At 38.7% G+C, this 19,398-nt stretch overlaps 1 protein-coding gene across 5 annotated transcripts in view; it reads left to right on the top strand.

Moving 5' to 3' along the window:
• Positions 1-19,398, top strand: part of LOC102969952 (meiosis 1 associated protein) — a 70,166-nt gene that overhangs the window by 24,496 nt on the left and 26,272 nt on the right. The gene's annotated exons all lie outside the window — the stretch shown is intronic.

The following is a 19,398-nucleotide window of genomic DNA, read 5'->3' as shown; positions in this document are numbered from 1 at the left end:
GCTTCCCAATCCTGGTGTCCCCAGCCTGCCAGCTGACCCAGCAACCTCTGGTGCCCAGGCCCCTGCCAATAAATCCTACATAAATCACTAATAATTCTAAACTTCCCAGAACAGAAAATATTCAAACTGAGTGTTAAAGGACATGTAGAAATTAGTCATGCAGAGGAAGAAGGAAAAGGGCACTCAAAAAGGAGACCTGGGGGCATGAGAAAGCAAGGTAAATCAATTTTCAGGGAAGTGCCCATGGTTCCCTATGACTAGAGCCTGTCAGGCAGAGGCAAGAGTGAGTCTGTAAAGGTAGGCAAGGATTAGATCAAGAAAAGCCATATATGCCATTTGAAGACATTTAGATTTCATTCTAAAACAACAGAAATTTATGAAAAAATTTTAGTCAGAAAGTCAAGTAGAGATTCCCAAATTATGGAGTTTAAGAGGTTCTTAACCGGTTTTAATTTAACCAATACGCAAGTTATTGTTCACCCGTCAGTGGCCCTTTCTGGCCCTTGGCCTTCTCCAAGGTTGTGCACATGGGAGGAGCCCACTGTTTTGACACCATTGATCTCTTCCTGGTCACACTTGGATAACCCGCTAATTAGGTCAAAGAGTTAGTAACTAAGGGTGTGTTTCCCCTCAAATCCTGACACATGTGGATCCTTCCAGCATCATGAGGCCATTGACATTGTTCTGGTCCAGGAGGGAGGGTACCAGCCTTAGCTGTGTGGTTTACGAACTCTCACCTACTTGGCACGCTCTGCTTTTCTCAAGCCAGTCTCCTCACTGAATGTGTTTCCCTCTCCATCTCTCCACTTATAGTAGTCTTTTCCTTTGAATTCCCTCTTCTCTCCTGAGTTCCCTCCCTTAATCTCTTCCAGCCAAATCCTCCCCCTCCCTTAAGTCCTACTTCATGCTACTGATTACTATATCAGTAATATAGTACTGATATTACTCCTTGGAACAGTGACATCATTTGTGGTCTGTACCAAATGATTTAGCTCTTAATTATATGCCATGGAGAATTGTTCACCATTGTTTTACTGTGTGATAATTGTGTTTTCTCATCTAATCTGTAAACTACCTCATATCTTTTCTTTTTGCATTAAACTATAATTGCCCTGGGATTAGGAATTTGTCTTACTCCTTTCTATGTCCCGGTGTGTAACATATCCTAGATTATAGGAGGTATTTGTTGAATGAATTGATGACAGTGATACCTGTGGAGATGGTTCTTGGTCTGCTGAGCATCCGCTGAATCCCCATTCTCTAGTAACACCTCTACCTTCCTGGTCTCAGAGAGGACCATGACCCAAGTCAGGCCATCATAGTTCCTTAGGCCACCAGGAAGCTGCATCTGAGAGAGAAGCTCTTTTTCTTTCTCTTTGGCCATGGATATCAGGCATGGACTATGTCCTCTTCTCTCTTCAGTGACTGTATCCAGAAAGAATTTACTGTATCTCTAGTGGCACAGAGCTCAGAGTACTCTCTACATGGTGCCTTTATTTAGAATAGTTAGGGAGCAGAGCTGTATAGAAGGGCTTTTACATTTAGGAAAGACGCTTTCTGCTTTGTGTCACTGCTGATGATTCTTCCAGTAACTTCCTATTTGCTTATAAATAATACATCATTCCATAAATTACTTGTAATTCCTCTTCATGGGTTAAGTGTATGTACGGTTCATAGTTTGAAATCTTCCCAGTGTGCCTCTACTTTCCTCATAATTAATTCTTTTTATTCCATTGATGTTTATCTCATCTTGGTGTCCTTATGGAGGGATTAGCAAAAGCAACTTCTCTTATTCTCAAAAGGATGAATGCTCTGGAATAAGGTTGCCTGAGTCTTAATTACAGTTCTGTCACTCACTAGCTATGCAACTTTGGGCAAGGTACTTAGTGTCTAAGCCTTAGTTATTAATCCTGCCCTATGCAGTAGTTCTGGGGATTAAATGAGATCATGTGTATTAATTACTTAATGTATAATAAATGTTCAGTAAAAGTTAGCTAGTCTTGTTAATATTTTTGAAAATTATTGCACATGGGTGGTTTAATATTTCTGAGATTTGTTTTTAATGGCCAGGTCCCAAGTGGACTGTAAGGTACCTGAGGATAAGACTGTGTCTAATGCATCTTTATATCACCATGTATCATTCTGCCTGGCACATAGAAGATCCTCAATAAATGTTTCCTGAAAAAATAAGTGAATGATTGGGGGAAAAATGATTTGGGACAGGTGATAGTCACCCTCTCTGACATCAACTCAAATAGTTAGGTTCATATCTTAAACACTCATAGGTTCCCTTTGTAGCCCATGAATATCATGAATTAATTAAAATACTTCTTAAGTCTGTTTATATATATTTTTTTAACTCTGGTAACGATGATCATCAATTAAATAAAAAGTGTCTATACTCCACTTTTAGAGAAGGAGACAGGTTACAGAGAAATGTTGATATTGCAGATTTGTTTAAAAAGTAACTATGAGGGGGCGCCTGGGTGGCTCAGTCGGTTGGGCGTCCGACTTCAGCTCAGGTCATGATCTTGCGGTCCGTGAGATCGAGCCCCACGTCGGGCTCTGGGCTGATGGCTCAGAGCCTAGAGCCTGCTTCCGATTCTGTGTCTCCCTCTCTCTCTGACCCTACCCCATTCATGCTCTGTCTCTCAAGTAAATAAACGTTAAAAAAAAAAAAAAAAAGTAACTATGAGAATATGTCCTTCAATTGGTCTAAATTCTGCCTCCTTTAATGCAGTCCTGCACAGTGAAAACTAATTGTAAAGATGACTCAGAGACTGCAAGGTCCAGAATCATCAAAATAACAATGAATTTAGAGATTAAGAAAGTAGGGGTGTCTGGGTGGCTCAGTTGGTCTAGTGTCCGACTTCGGTTCAGGTCATGGTCTCATGATCCATGAGTTCGAGCCCCACATTGGGCTCTGCTATCAGCATGGAACTTGCTTCAGATCCTCTGTTCCCCTCTCTCTCTACCCCTCCCCAGCTCGTGCTCACTTGCGCTCTCTCTCTCTTGCTCTCTCTCTCAAAACTGAATAAACGTTAAAAAAAGGAAATGAAGAAAGTAGACTCACATTTTAAAACTTTATTAAAAAATTTTTTTAATGTTTATTCAGTTTTGAGAGAGAGACAACACAGGAATGGGGGAGGGGCAGAGAGAAGGAGACACAGAATCCAAAGCAGGCTCCAGGCTCTGAGCTGTCAGCACAGCGAGATCATGACTTGGGCCAAAGTCGGACACTTAACCGACTGAGCCGCCTAGGCGCCCCTAGATACACATTTTAGAATGGTTTTTAATAAAATCTAAAAGGAAAAGATTAAATCACATTTGTATCAGTTAAGGTGTTCTTTTAACGTTCAGACTATAGAGCCTATTATATATTTTCTTGCAGCCACATAAGTGGTAATTCCTTTCGGCTCTTCTTGCTTGGTCTAACTTGTTCATTTTTTCTTTGTTTTAAAATGTAGCTGAAGATCCAGCCCAGCTCTCTTTGTGGTAGCTTTATCTGGTCATTTTAACATTTTTTTTATTACAAGTTGTACAAATTTAAACATTGCGGGAGTATGATATAGATGGTTCAGAATGACCCAAAATTCTGCTCTCTCCAGAGATAACCACCATCAGCTATGTAGGGCACATTCTGCTGAATCATTGTCCTTACACATATGGACATGGACATATATGTAACATTATTATTGTTATTAATACTTTCCTAAAAATGTACCTATATTCTGTCTGCATTTTTATTTTTTCATTTCTCTAATTATCCAGTAATTTTCTCCATATTGGCACATAGAGATCTAACACATTTCTTTTTAATAGCTGTGAGGCATTTTACTATATAAATTCATCACTATTTATTTAACTATCCAATTGGATTTTTACATTTTACTGAAGAACTGTGTGACTTCAACAAGTTATTTAAACTTTTTATTCCACAATTTTTTCATTTACAAAATAGGGCTAATAAGAATAACTGCCTCATAGGGTTTATATGAGGATTAAATACACCTTGTATGTAAAGCACATAGAACAGTGCCTGGCACATGTGAGCAGTAAATAAATATTATCTGTTGATGTTAATAGTAGTAATAGAAACTTTTTGTATATGCCTTTTTACTGAGAATATTTCAAGCTCTAAAAATTTTATTGAAAAAGAAGACATGATCATAAAATAATTTTTAAATTTAAAACCATTCATAATCCCACTACCTCATTACACTGATTTTATTTTTGCACATTATTTCTCAGTAATTGGTTTTTTTGTGTTTGTTTTTTTTTTTAAGTAGGTTCCAGGGCCCAGCCCAGTGTGGGGCTTAAACTCAGGGCCCTGAGGTAAAGAGTCACATGCTTTGCTGACTAAGCCAGCCAGGTGCCCCTAGGTTACATTGTTACAATTCATGTATGTGGTGTTTTGTTTGTATGTAAAAAAATATCATAAAACACTTCCAACAGTTTTTGTTGCCTTTCTTTTCTGTTTATCCATTTTGTTCCTCTTTTGCTCTCAAAAGAGGACTAAGAAGTGTTGACTTATGAAATAGAGATATGAGGAGGTATACCTCTCACAGGGGAAGCTAGCAGACTTTTTTTTATCTTTACATGCCCTCTTTGCATATAAGCCAACCCTGCCCATTAGAGCAGATCCCTCATACTGGATCTTGATCATAAATTTAGGGTCTAAGAAAGCCTACCAATTCCAACAGCCAAAGATAATCCCATAAAACAGCCGTCAATGGAGGAAATAATGCTACTAGCTTGTCTCATTTTTAAGTAAGTTCTGAGCCTCAAGGAAAAGATACATGAACTAAAAGCCACATTCTCTTAACCTAACTCTGTTTATGGATCTCTAACTTCTGCTTTTTGATCATAATAATAGCAACATTTTATTAAGCACTTACTGTCCAAATACTTTCTGTTCTAAATAGTTTCCACATATTATCTTATTAATCCTCATGGATATAAATGAAGAAACTAAGACAGTTTCTTGTACAGATTAACTTTCCCTAGGTTTCTTAGTTAAGAGATAGAGCAGGGATTCAAGTCTAAGCAGTTCAACTCCAAATCTCGCATACTTAAACCATTCTCTTTACTGCCTTAGTTGAAAAGAGCAATGGAAATAATCAACAATTCAAAAGTTGGCTCTTTGAAAAAACTGATAAACAGAGAATCCTCTGGTGAAACTAATAAAGGAAAAAGAGAAAGAAGGAAAGAGGCACAAGAAACTATGTTAGGATTCAGAAAAGAACATAAATGGAGATAGAACTATGAATTCAAACATTTACACAAAAATGGACACATTCCTAAAAAGGTAACAAATTTGACTCACAAATAAAAAATCGGAATGGTTTCCATAATGTACCAATTTAGATAGCTTTACAGTTAAGTTATATCAAGCTTTCAAGGAACAGATCAGTCAAATCTTACACAAACTCTTCAAGAAGTGAAAGAAGGAAGGAAAAAAAGGAGGAAGGAGGAGCAGAGTGAGGGAGGGAGAGAGGGGAAAAGAAACAAGAAAACACCCCCCAGTCTCAAAAGACACCATGTATTAAGTGATAAGATAAATTATAATTATATTTCTAACTCATATGACAAATAAAGAGTTGGTATACAGAACAAAGAACTTCTTAAACTATTTTTTTAATGTTTATTTATTTTTGAGAGAGAGAGAAAGAATGCTAGCAGGGGAGGGGCAGAGAGAGACAGAGACACTGCATCAGAAGCAGGTTCCAGGCTCTGAGCTGTTACCACAGAGTATGGTGCAGATCTCAAACCCACAAAGCTGTGAGATCATGACCTGAGCTGAAGTCAGAGCTTAAGTGACTGAGCTACCCAGACGCCACAAAATAAAGAACTTTAAAAAAAAAAAATCCATATTTGAAATGAGCAAAAGATCTGAACAGGCATTTCACAGAGAAGAAAAAGTTGGTGGCAAATTAACATAAAAAAATGTCTTACCCTCATTAGTAAGCAGCAAAATACAAATTGAAATGATATACCATTTTATGCTCACTAGTTTGCAAAAAATTAAGAAGTCTCACTATAGTGTTGACAATAGCAGAGCAGTAGAAACTCTCATACACTGATAGAGTGTAAATTGGTACACAGCTTGTCATTCTGTTGTAAAGTAACATTCACAATATCCTATAATCCAGCAATTCTGTTCCTAGAAGAATATCTCCAAAAATTTCTACAAATGTGTACCATTTGTACACATACAGGAATGTGAATATTGACATTATTCAAAAAGCCCCCAAATTAGAAGCCACTCAAATGTCCGTTGAATGAGGAATGAATAAATATTACAAGGTATATTCACAAAATGGAATATCATACAGTTATGAAAATGAATGAACCACAGCTACATACAATGTGGATGAATCTTCTCAATATTGAGAAAACAGATAACAAAGATATATGATACCTCTTTATAAAGCTCAATCAAAATTAAGTAATAAAGTATTTGTTTAAAACAATAAAAGTACTTTTAAAAGGAAAGGAATGATAAACAAAATTCAGTGTGGCAAGGTGTCCCTTGGAGGAGATCAGAAAAAAGCATGCAGATATCTTGGTAGTAGTGTTGATGTTCTACATCTTAAGTAGAACAAGGATTCATGAGTATTCCTTGTGCCGTTACGCTTGTAGCTTAAATATGTGTTGCATATGTTCATTTGCATATAGTAAAAATCTTATAATAGCTTTCTAAAGAATGGCTAAGTAATAAATATGCCAAAATTAAAATGGTTAGTATGATCAATGCTCTTTGGCATCAAGAAGGCATCTGTCCAGATTGACAGCAGTGCACTCGCTTGGGTATGTTAGTCTTTCAGTCAGTTACAAATCAACCTAATGATGCTGTCAGCCAGCCTGTATTTCTCAGCCTTGTACACGAGGATATCAGGTTCTCTTTCTAAATGCTCACAAACCATCTGGTTAATATTTCGTCTAGACTTTGCTAGGGATCAATGTCAGCTCTTTTGGAAAGGTATTTTATCCATATGTGTTCTCAGGAAACACCAAATGTTAACAACCCAAACAGAAGATAAAGATTCATTGCTACCTAAAGGATTCCAGAAAAAAAGTAAAAACAAAAAAAGCCTATCTTATGCTTCGTGCTTCAGTGCAGTTATCAAACTCCACATATGGATTGTTTTCCCCTTTCAGCATCTTGGAAAATGGGCCAGAAAATGCAGCTCTTCATCGAGTCTGTCTTTGATAACCACATTAAAGTCATTTCCCTGTGTGTTAAGACTAAATTAGAACCATTATTGTATTTATTACCTAAAGATTTTTAACACAGAGAGACATCTGCTTATTTCATTAATGGGAGCCATGGTCTCAGAAAATGTCAGTTCTTCCCTTTTTTTAAATTGAATTAAATAATTTTTTTTAGAGTTCAGAAAATCTAAAGTTGTTTGAAAATAAAGATTTAAAAAAATTTTCCTCACCAAGTTCATAAAGGAATAACTTACACATTGTACATTGCATCCATTCAAAGTGTACAATTCAGTGAGTTTTGACAGTTGTATAAGCCCACAAATCATCACCCCAATTGAAATACAGAACATATCTATCATGCCTAAAAGATTCCTTATGCCCCTTTACACTCCTTTCCTCCCTCATTTCCGTAGAATATACCACTGATGTGCTTTTTGTCTATAGATTAGTTTGCATTCTATACAAATAGAATCATAGGGTACATACTTTTATGTCTGACTTCTTTCTTTCAGATTTTGAGACTAATCCATGTTGTTGTTTATACCAGTAGTTTCTTTTTATTGCTGACTAGTAGTATATTGTACAAATATGCCGCATTTTGTTTAACCATTCACCTGGTAATGGGCATTTTTGCTGTTTCAGTTTTTGACTGTTGGGACTAAAGCTGTTGCAAATATCCATAAACAAATCTTTATATGGATATGTTTTTATTTTTCTTAGGTCTTACTGTGCTTATGGTTCATCTTTTTTCATCCATTTGTTTCAACCCATTTGTGTCTCTATACTTAAAGTTTATCTCTTATAGACAGTATGTAATTGGGTTTTGCTTTTTATCCATTCTGCTAATCTCGGCCTTTTATTTGGACTATATACTCCATTAACATTTACCCTAAGTATTGATATGGTTGCATTTAGGTATACTGTTTTATTTTTTGTTTGTCTTCTCGGGGTTTTCTTCACCTTTCCCCTGCTTTCCCGCTTTTTTTAGATTATTACTTTTAGATCGCTTCTCAGCCTTTTGGCTAAGATCAAGTGTAGATTATTACTTTTAGAATTCTATTTTATCTGTTGTCATTTAACTATCCTTCCGTGCATTACTTTTTAGTGGCTGCTCTAGGGATTATATGTCCTTAACTTGTCACAGTCTACTCAGAGTCAATATACTACCATTTCATGTAAAACATAGAAGCCTCAAGATTACAATACTTTAGGGGTGCCTGACTGGCTCAGGCAGTGGAGCATGTGACTCTTGATCTCAGGGTTGTGAGTTTGAGTCCCATGCTGGGTGTAGAGGTCACTTAAAAAAATAATAAAATAGGGGCACCTGGGTGGCTCAATTGGTTAAGTGTCTGACTTCAGCTCAGGTCATGATCTCATGGTTTGTGAGTTCGAGCCCCACGTTGGGCTCTATGCTGACAGCTAGCTCAGAGCCTGAAGCCTGTCTTCAGATGCTGTGTCTCCCTCTCTCTGTCCCTCCCCTGTTCATGCTCTCTCTCCCCCTCAAAAATAAATAAAACGTTAAAAAAATTTTAATAATAAAATAAAATAATTGTGATACTTTACATAAAATGTAGAAATCTTACAGGGATTAAAGGATATTTTTTAACTTTTCTGCAGCCTGCTTAGAATTAATATAGTACCATTTCATGTAAAATATAGAAACCTTGCAACTATATAGACACACAGACACTGTCTTTTATGTTGTAGTTGTCATGTGTGTTACGTATACATTATAAATTACACAAGACAGTATCATAAATTTTGCTTTAAACAATCATGTGTATTCTAAAGAACCGAAGAGAAAAAAGTCTTTTATGTTACCTTTTCCAGTGTTCTTCATTCATTCCTGAAGATCCAAGTTTCCTTTGGATATCATGTCCTAAAGGTCAAAGAATTTTAATATTTCTTGTAGCTAGTTCTGATGGTGACACATTCTCTTAGTTTGTTATTTATCTGAAAGTGCATATTTCACCTTTATTCTTTAAGAGTATTTTCTTGTATATAGAATTATGGGTTGACAGGTTATTTTTTCTTTCAGCACGTTAAAAATGTCGTTCCACTGTCTTTTGGCCTTCCCTGGTTTCTGATTAAAAGTCTCAGTCATTAAATCACCTTCCTCTGTATAGAAAGGATCATTTATCTGGCAGCTTTCAAGAATTTTCTCTTTATGTTTGTTTTACAATGATGTGACCAGGCACAGATTTCTTATTTAGGGTTCACTGAGCTGCTTGAATCTATAGTCATTCTGTGCCCAATTCCAATGTGTGGGGGCAATTTTCCACAAAAGCAGTTCTCCTACACCAGCTGGATGTCCTACAGCTTAACTCAACTCTAGCACTATCCAGAGATAGCATCAGATCCACAAATTAAGGGCTCTGTCCCACAATAATTTCGCACCTGCACACATGTGCACACATGCACATGCACACACCAGATACCACTTACAAGTCCAGGTTGTCACCTATGCTTCTGACTGATCAGCTATAAATCAGAGGTTCCAATGACCACCTCCTTGGATTTGATTAATTTGCTAGAGTGGCTCATAGAACTCAGAGAAACATTTTACTTACTAGATTACCATTTTATTATAAAAGGGTAGAACTCAGGAACAGCCCAATAAAAGAAATGCATAGAACAAACTGTGTGAAAAGAGAATCAGAGCTTCCATGCCCTCTCCCAGTACCCCACTCTCCCCAAATCTCCTCGTGTTCATTAACCCAGAAGCTCTCTGAACCATGTCCTTTTAGGGGGTTTTATGGGGAATTCATTGTATAGGCACAAGTGATTAAATCATTGGTCATTGGTAATTGATTCAACTTCCAGGTCCCTTTCCCCTCCCCAGAGGCCACTATGTGGAACTGAAAGTTCCAACCGCTTAATCACATGATTGACTCCTCTGGCAACTGGACCCCATCCTTAGGTGCTTTCCAAAAGTTGCCTCATTAATACAACAAAAGATACCTTTATTGCTGTCATCACTTAGGAAATTCCAAAGAGTTTAGGAGCTCTGTGCCAGAAACAGGACAAAGACCAAATATATCTTTCTTATTATAAGTTACAGTATCACAACCTATATATAAATTTATATCCTTGACTCAATGTGGGAAATTTTCTGCCATCATCTCTTCAGGTATATTTACCATCTCATTCCCCTTTGTCTCTTTTTCTGGGACTCCAATTACCCACGTGTTAAACATTTTAAAATTGCTTTACAGTTTTCCAAGCCTCTGTGGTTGGTTTTGTTTTGTTCAAACTTTTTTCTTTCTCTTTTTCAGATTATCTCCATTGACCTATCTTTAAATTCACGGCCTCTCATCTCTTATCTCCACTCTGCTTTTAAGCCCATGCAGTGAATTTTTTTTATTCAATATTGTATTTTTCAGTTCTAAAATTTTTATATTATTCTTTTTTATATTTTCTATTTCCCTGTTGATATTTCCTATCTTTGCATTTATTATGAACATATTTTCCACTCATTTAGCATAATTATAATTTATTATATAATTATATAATTATGCTGCTTTAAAGTCTTTGATAAATCTGATAGCTTTCTCATCTCAGTGTTTGCTTCTGTTGATTGTATTTTCCTTTGAAACTGGGTCACATTTTCTGACTCTTCGTATGCCAAAAACATTTGGTTTGTATTTTGTGAATGTTGTTATAGGGACTCTGGATTCTACTATATAACTCTGAAAAGTAATTGTTTTGGTAGATAATTAACTTTGTTAGATTCAAACTGTAATCTGTCATGGCTTGCAGTAGTCAGGGACTCAGATATCATTTGCATTAACACTAAACTATGAGCTGCTTTCAGTTTGCCCCATACATGTGTAGTGCAAGGGTCAGCAAGATGCCTGGACTGAGTTTTAAACACACAATTTTGGGTTCTCTGGCTCCCTCCTTTCTTGGATTTTTCCTCACTTTCTGGAGTCTCTGTTTGCCCCAGGCTCCTTCCCCTGGTAAGGCCAGTGAAAGACAGAGGCCTTTCTATTAAGGTTTTAGCTACTATGCTAAGGTAACACTGAGGTCACCCTCAGGGGAACCCATTCTTTGCTGGTCACTTACTCCCAAGTTTCAATTCCTCTCTGAAATACGCTTTTGTTCAATCTCCACAGCCCTCAGCTGTTAGTTTTTTACTACACACACACACACACACACACGTATATATATGTGTATATAAAAATGTGTGTGTATATAATCTATATCTAGAGTTTATAGCTGTTATTTAGAGGAAAATCAGTTTGTAAGGTATTAGAACCCAACCAGTCGGGAAGTCCCTATTCACTGTTGATCAGTTTGGTTCTTTCTTTTTACCTCCTCTTCTATCTTCCATTTACTTCAGTAAGCTCAAGTGCTCCATCATTTCTCTCTGTCTTTATGAGACTATAACTTAAAAGAAGTTCTTCTGATTAAATCCCAACTCATCTCTCCACCTCCTTTCTCCTTCTCATCCTTTAGCACCTACAGATGCACATACTACTCCAGCTTTACTTGGCAAATGACCTTTCTTATTTCCACCCAGCCTTGGACAATCTGGCCACTTCCCCACCTGAAATTGGCCCCATCATATACCTAGCACTGGAGCATTAGTTAGCATACTACAAGGATTGATTGGGGACAGAAATAGACCCAAGTACAGATGTAAATATAGTATAAGATAAAGGTAGCCTCTCAAATTACAAGAGCAAAAATGGACTTGTTCCAGAAGTGGTGCTGGGGCAACTGGCTAACCATCTAGAAAGTATTCCAAGTGGACCAGGGACCTAAATGTAAAGAATGATATTTAAAGAGTAGTAAAAGGAAACACTGATATATTCCTTTATAATCTTAGAATAGAGAAAGTTTCTCTACCTATGACTCAAAATCCAGGTATAGTTTTTTTTAACTACATAAAAATTAACTGTATAAAAACAAAAATATAGCAAAATAAAAATATGGCATGGCAAAAGCCACCAGAAGCAAAGTCAAAAGACAACTTAAAAACTAGGTCAAAGTATTTGCAATTTGAATCGTGGGGGGGGGGGGGGGCGGGGGGGCGGGGGTGTAGAGAGGAAGAACTAATATCTCTAATATAAAAAGAACACTTAAAAACTTAGGGGAAAAAAAAGACAAAAACCCTACAGAAAAAATGGACAAAAGACATGAGCAGATAATTCAAAAGATATTTTAAAATGGCCCTTAAACATATGAAAATATTTTCAACATCACTCATAGTTACAAAAATGAAAATTAAGATCACACTGACATACTACTTCCCACCTGTTTAAAAAAAGTATGAGAACACATTCTGTTGGTGAGGCTACCCATCCATACATTGCTGGTAGAATGCACAGTGGCACAACCCTTTTGGAGAGGTATTTGGCAATATCTAACAAAATGATATGTGCATTTACCTTTTGTTTGTTTGCATTTTTTTGTTGCTGTGGATTCATTTATTGAAATTTTTAAAATTTTAGTCTCTTTTTAAGTTTTTATTTAAATTCCAGTTAGTTAACACACAGTGTAATATTAGTTTCAGGTGTACAATTTAATGACTCATCACTTCATACATCATCCGCTGCTCATCACAAGTGCACTCCTTAAACCTCATCACCTATTTAACCCATCCCCCCACCCATCTCCTCTCCAGTAACCATCAGTTTGTTCTCTATAGTTTAGAGTCTGTTTCTTGGTTTGCCTCTCTCTTTTTTTACCCTATGCTTGTTTGTTTTGTTTCTTAAATTACACATATGAGTGAAATCATATGGTATTTGTCTTTCTCTGACTGATTTATTTCACTTAGCATAATACTGTCTAGCTCCATCCACATCATTGCAAATGGCAAGATTTCATTCTTTTTGATGTTTGAGTAATATTCCATTTTATATATATAGCCCATCTTTACCTGTTCATCAGTTGATGGACATTTGGACTGTATCCATAACTTGGCTATTGTAGATAATGATGCTATAAACATCAGGGTGAACATATCCCTTTGAATTAGTATTTTGTATTCTTTGGATAAGTACCTAGTAGTACAATTGCTGGATCATAGGGTTTAGTTCTATTTTTAACTCTTTGAGAAACCTCCATTGCTCTGGAGAGCAACTCTCCAGAGTTGCTGCACCAGTTTGTATTTCTACCAATGGTGCATGAAGATTCCTCTTTCCCCACATCCTCAACAACACCTATTGTTTCCTGTGTTGTTGATTTTAGCCATTCTGACAGGTGTGAGATGATATCTTATTGTACGTTTGATTTGCATGTCCCTGATGATAAGTGATGTCGAGTATCTTTTCATGCGTCTGTTGGCCATGTGTATGTCTTCTTTGTAAAAATGTCTATTCATGTCTTCTGCCCACTGTATAATTGGATTATTCAGTTTTGGGGCATGTGCATTTACTCACCACTCCCATTTCTAGAAATACAATACCCTGAAGATGTACACTTCCAGTAGCACAAAAATCCATACATATATGAAGGATCGCAAAGCTGTCACACAGTCTGTCTAGATATGCTTTATGATTTTTTGGGTCTCTGTGTCTTTTTTTGCATATAAATTTTTTTAATATTTATTTTTTTTTGAGAGAGAGACAGAGACAGAGCACAAGTGGGGGAGGGGCAGAGAGAGAGAGGGAGACACAGAATCTGAAACAGGCTCCAGGCTCTGACACGGGGCTCGAACTTGTGAGCAGCAAAATCATGACCTAGGCCAAAATCAGACACTTAACCAACTGAGCCACCCAGGCACCCAGATGGATCTCTGTGTCTTTTTAAAACTGTTTCTTCTTCTACCAAGCTCTCCAGTAAGTTTTATATTCTTTCTTGGTTCCTCTTACTTTTGTTTTCACCTCAGAGTAAATCCTTACTTTGGCTCCATTGGGCATTACAGAGGCAAAGCTCTTTGGGCTAGTTCTTGGGGCCATGCTAATATATTTAGTGCCTTCCCAGCCCCACATCCTCTTCATTCAAACCTCTTTTCTTTAACTATTCTATTTTTTTTTTAATTTGAGAGAGAGAGAGAAAGGGAGAGAGAGAGTGTGTGTGTGAGCAGAGGAGAGGGACTGAGGGAGAAAGAGAGAGAGGTCATGTGGGATCATGACCTGAGCCGATATCAAGAGTCAGACGCTCAACCCACTGAGCCACCCAGGCGCCCCCATTCAAACCTCTTAAATAACCTGCTTTCCTGTTCTCCCTCACCACAGTGCCTATGAAAACACTTTCTCCTAGTCACGTTTTCAGATTTGCGTTGCAATTTACCTTAAAGGCTTTTTTGTTTATAGACTATGTAAATATGTTTGTGCAGGAAAAAAAGACTCTTTAAATACTGTCTAAGTCTAGTATTTTCCAAGTTAAACTATGCTTTAGACTTTGGTATCTCAGTCAGGAGCAACCAACCTCTTTTGCATGTGGGTTGTATTTTTTTTTTTTTTTAGTAAAATGAAAATAGAACTATTAAGGCCCATAAATGAAATATGTTTTCTTACAACTTGTATAGTTTATTGAAGAGAAAAATATCACACAAGAAAGAAAGAAAGAAAGAAAGAAAGAAAGAAAGAAAGAAAGAAAAAGAAAGAAAGAAAGAAAAGGAAGAAAGAAAGAGAAAGAAAGGGTACTGGATTTTAGTGACTAAAATGTTCACATGCAGACAGCTAGAAGGCAGTTTTCTAATCTTTCATACCTTAGGGACGGCTGGGTGGCTCAGTCAGTTAAGCAGCCAACTCTTGATTTCAGCTCAGGTCATGATCTCACAGTCATGATCTCATAGTCTTATGAGATTGAGCCCCGAGTCGGGCTCCGTGCTGAGGGTGGAGTCTTCTTGGGATTCTCTCTCTCCCCCTTTGCCGCTGCCCCGCTTGTGTGCACACTGTCTCTCAAAATAAAGAAATAACATTTAATCTTCCATCCCTTATAGTTGCATGATGCCTTAAAGTCTACGGAGTGCTTTCAGGTATCAACATTTTTTTTGTATCCAAATGAATGCCAAGCCTAGGTATTACTATCATTCCCACTTTACAGATGGAGAAATTGAGCTTAGAGTGATGAGAGACTAGTCTAAGATCACAAAGTAAGCAACAGGCTGGCCAGAATTAGTTTATCCTGTGCAGCGCAGCATTTATTGAGCTCCTGTTGTATGCCAGACACTGTGCTAGTGCTGGGGGTACCGAGGTGGATAAGGTGCTGAATCTGGTGCCCTCAGGCATACACACACCCTTCACTAACCCAGACCCTCCTTTCCTGCATCTGCAGGATCTCCTCTGGGGTTGGGCTGCCCAGAGCAGGGTGCCTTACACGACTCAAAACAGGATGACTAGCAGGGAATACCATCAGCTTCTTGTAACCAGGGTTGTTCCTGTGGCTCCAGAGGTGTGGGGATTAGGGGTGCAGTGCCCATGGGGCAGTCCTCACCATCAGTCATAGCCTTCTGCCCCCCTTACAAATACATAAGCCTAAGAAAAAGAGATTCTAAAATCTCCCGGTCAATGTAATTGCTCTGGAAACATTTTCTTTTCCTAATTCGTCTGCTTACTTTGAAATTAGGTTGGGATCTATTTCAGAGCTAGGGAGGCCCGTAGTTCCTGAGTTTATTACTCACAGTGTAGAACATCCACCGTAAATCATTTCATGATGATTTTATTCTTTAGTTGAGTCTTTTTTTAGCCCACCTCAGGCTATATCAGCTTGACTGTCTACCATAGAACTTCCTGGGTAGCCAACTAGGCTGGGAAAGAGGCATGTCCACTTCAGGCTGAGGGGTCTCTGCTTGAGCTCTGCTCCTGGGATTCCCAGATTGCTTTCCTCTCCTTCCACCACCACTCACTACCACCACAGAACAGGAAAGCCTGTGTGGGATGGCTGAGCAGAGACATGTGGGTATTCCATGCAAGCTAATAGTTTTGTACACCTGCAGACAAATATTTCTAAAATAGTAATTCAACAATTGTTTAGGAGCCAAAGGCTACAAAGAGAAAGAGAAAGGAAAGAAGTGCTGGCTGTGCTGTGTCCCAATCTTGCACATTTCCCTAAGCAAAACCTAAGCCTCGCAATAATGGAAAATACCCTTCTTAGAAGCTACTGTAGTGCCTACCTCTTGTTACCTGCGCATGTGCCTCTGGAGTCCTCATCCTTCACCCCAGCAGCTTATCAGCCAGGCCTCACTTTCTCCCTTATTCTGCTTTAGCCTTCTTGCTATTCCTCCAATAGCAGGGATAGCAAGACTCACTCTCACTTGGTTCAAGTCTCTCTCTGTTCAACTGTCACCTTCTTAGAGAATACTTACCTGTCCAGCCAAACTAAATATTCACACACACACACACCATACCCTTATCATGCTTTATTTTTTTTCATACCGTCTATCATTATCTGTTGTTTTCTGTTTCAATCATTTGTGTGTTGTTTGTTTATTGTTTGTTTGTTCCCACTAGAATATAAGCAATGAAAGCAGAGACTTTGTCTCTTTCATTGTTGACAAAATTAGTGCCCAGATCCTAGAAGGCACTAAATAAATAATTATTGGAATGATGAATTAAATAAATGAAAGGATAAATGAATGAATGTCATCACTGCTTTCCCTGAGAACAGTTCTGGGAAATAAATTCTATCCTCCTTATAGTTCTAGTGATGTTTTACCTCTCTTGGAGATTGGAGCCCTGGGAAGATAGTCAGCACTTGGTCAGTCCTGCACTCATTGCCCTGCAGAGTCTGCACCGCCGTAGCCATCACTGCCCTGTCACCTCCTGTCAAGGAGCTTCTCCTTTCTCCCAGGGTCCAAGGATCGCCTCCACAAATGAGGCACGTGAGTTCGCAAAGACAAGCCAGACTGCCCCCAACATTGTGAACTGTTGGAGATCATCCTCATGTCATTGTTGATTTAAAGACAGTGGTTGGATGGCTCTGCATAGTTGTTCCTGAGCAAACTTTGTCCACTCTGATTACTTACCCTAGTTATTAACATCCTGTACTACCCTTGTATTCAGAAGGTAGACAGCACTAATTGCAAACAGGCCCAGGGAGGTTAAGAAATCACAATTCTGTAGTTGTTTTTTTTTTTCATGTTTGTTTATTTATTTTTGAGAGAGACAGAGCGAGTGGGGTTAGAGCAGAGAGAGAGGGAGAGAGAATCCCAAGCCGGCTCCATGCTGTCAGCACAGAGCCCAACATGGGGCTCAAACTCATGAACCGTGAGATCATGACCTGAGCCGAAACCAAGAGTTGAATGCTTAACCAACTGAGCCACCCAGGCGCCCCCACAATTCCATAGTTTTTTGCAGTGGTTCTTGACCTTTTTGGGGTCACAGCACTGTTGAGAATCTGATATAAGCTAAGGGCCTATCCCCCTCCTCCACCCTATTAGAATACACCTATACATGTACAGATGGAATTGTATACAATTTCAGGGGGTTTCCAGAACCACTAATGCCTATCGTGCCCAAGGACAAGCCATATGAGGGCCATTTGAAAAGGAACCATTCTGTCCTATAGGCCTGGGGAGGGTCTACAGGACTGAGCTGGATCACCATTTTCCTGGGCCTCAACTTTAAATATTCTACATCTGTTTGTGTGTTAAAGTGTTACATTCTCCCACCTTAAACACATTTCCATTGTGGAACCCTGTTTTAGGGTTGAATTCTGAGAAGAACTGCTTTAGGCATTACCTAAATTCTCATTATTCTCAATGATTTGGCCTTCTTAGTTTTTCGTATTATTGTGGCCCTTCCAGAAAAGCTTTCAAAGAGCTCAGTAAAGGGTATCACTACATGTGGCCACAGGAGGGCAGGGCAAGTCCAAACACTGACTGTGAATGCTGCCTGCAGCTGGCTGCAAAGCACCAGTCCTTCCTCCCTTGTCCTAACCACCCGAACACCCAGAGCCGCACTTACTCCTGTAACCTTCCTATTTCATACTGTCAGTGGGACCTGTCTCATTCAGTGCCCAGTGCCCTGCTCGCCAGTCAAGGTGGGAGCTGCTCTTCAACATCTGAGAAGTGAGAAGTCTCTTCCCCATCCCCAGGTTTAGCACATTTCATTGTTTGTGAGAAACACAGTTCTGCATGTTGGTGTTCTTACCTATGTTAGTGGTGGGGAGAAAATGCCATTTCTTGGACCTGTGCATGCCATTCACACATAATCATCTCACTTCTTCTGCCTCACTATAACTATGAAATGGGTTGTACTTTGTCCAAAGTCACATAGCTAACAACTTTTTTTTTCAATGTTTATTTATTTTTTTGAGAGACAGACCGTGAGCAGGGAAGGGTCAGAGAGAGAGAGTGACACAGAATCTGAAGCAGGCTCCAGGCTATGAGCTGCCAGCACAGAGCCCAATGCAGGGCTTGAACTCACAAACCACGAGATCATGACCTGAGCCAAAGTCACCGCTTAACCGACTGAGCCACCCAGGTGCCCCCATAGCTAACAACTTTTAAGTCGCAATTCAAACCCTGCTCTTAACATTACATCCCACTACTTTTCATAAACTCACGGAAAGAGAAGAAAACCCTTCAGAAGAAACAAATTAGCAAATGTAATTAGTATTGCCCAAATGGAGCCCACAGATACCCAAGAGGTGCTGATTAAACCCAAATAAGGGAGAATATAATTAAGGATAACTTCCGGGACAGAGTCAGTTCCCAGTTGAGTTCTGGGGGAGGAGCAAGCCATGGATTGACAGAGTAATAAAAGCACTAAGGAAGGAAGGAAGTCATGTGGTAAGGAGACTAATTTAGTTGAAGCAGAAGAGTTACAGGAAAAAGTAATGAGAGCTGAGGAAGGGGAGCAATTGTTTAACACAGCAGGCATTTGCTAAACTTCAGCTGTAAGCTAACTACTGCGCTAGGGGTTAGGGAAATGGGCACATAGGATCTCAACAGGTAGGGATGGGGAGGAACCATATGAGCCATCACAGAAGAAGGGAAGGGTGAGGTATGTGAGGAATAATAAGTAGAAGCAAATGGTTTAGGGTAAGTGAGGAGCATCAAGAAAATGACCAAGGAAGGCAGTATGTGCTCTTTAGCAAAGGAGGGAACTGATGAAACCATGTTTTAGAAAAATTAACTGGTAGTAGTACCTAAGAAGTACTTGAAGGGAAGGAATGGAGTTCATAGGACAATTAAGAGGCCACTACTATGATCCAGACGTAAGGAAAGGAGTGCCTGAACCAGTGACAGAGAAAATGGAAAAGAAGTTCCCCTCTAGTGTGTTCTGG

Source organism: Panthera tigris, chromosome A3 (assembly GCF_018350195.1).
Source record: "Panthera tigris isolate Pti1 chromosome A3, P.tigris_Pti1_mat1.1, whole genome shotgun sequence".
Taxonomy (NCBI): Eukaryota; Metazoa; Chordata; class Mammalia; order Carnivora; family Felidae; genus Panthera; species Panthera tigris.
This window is presented reverse-complemented; position numbering and strand designations above follow the sequence as displayed.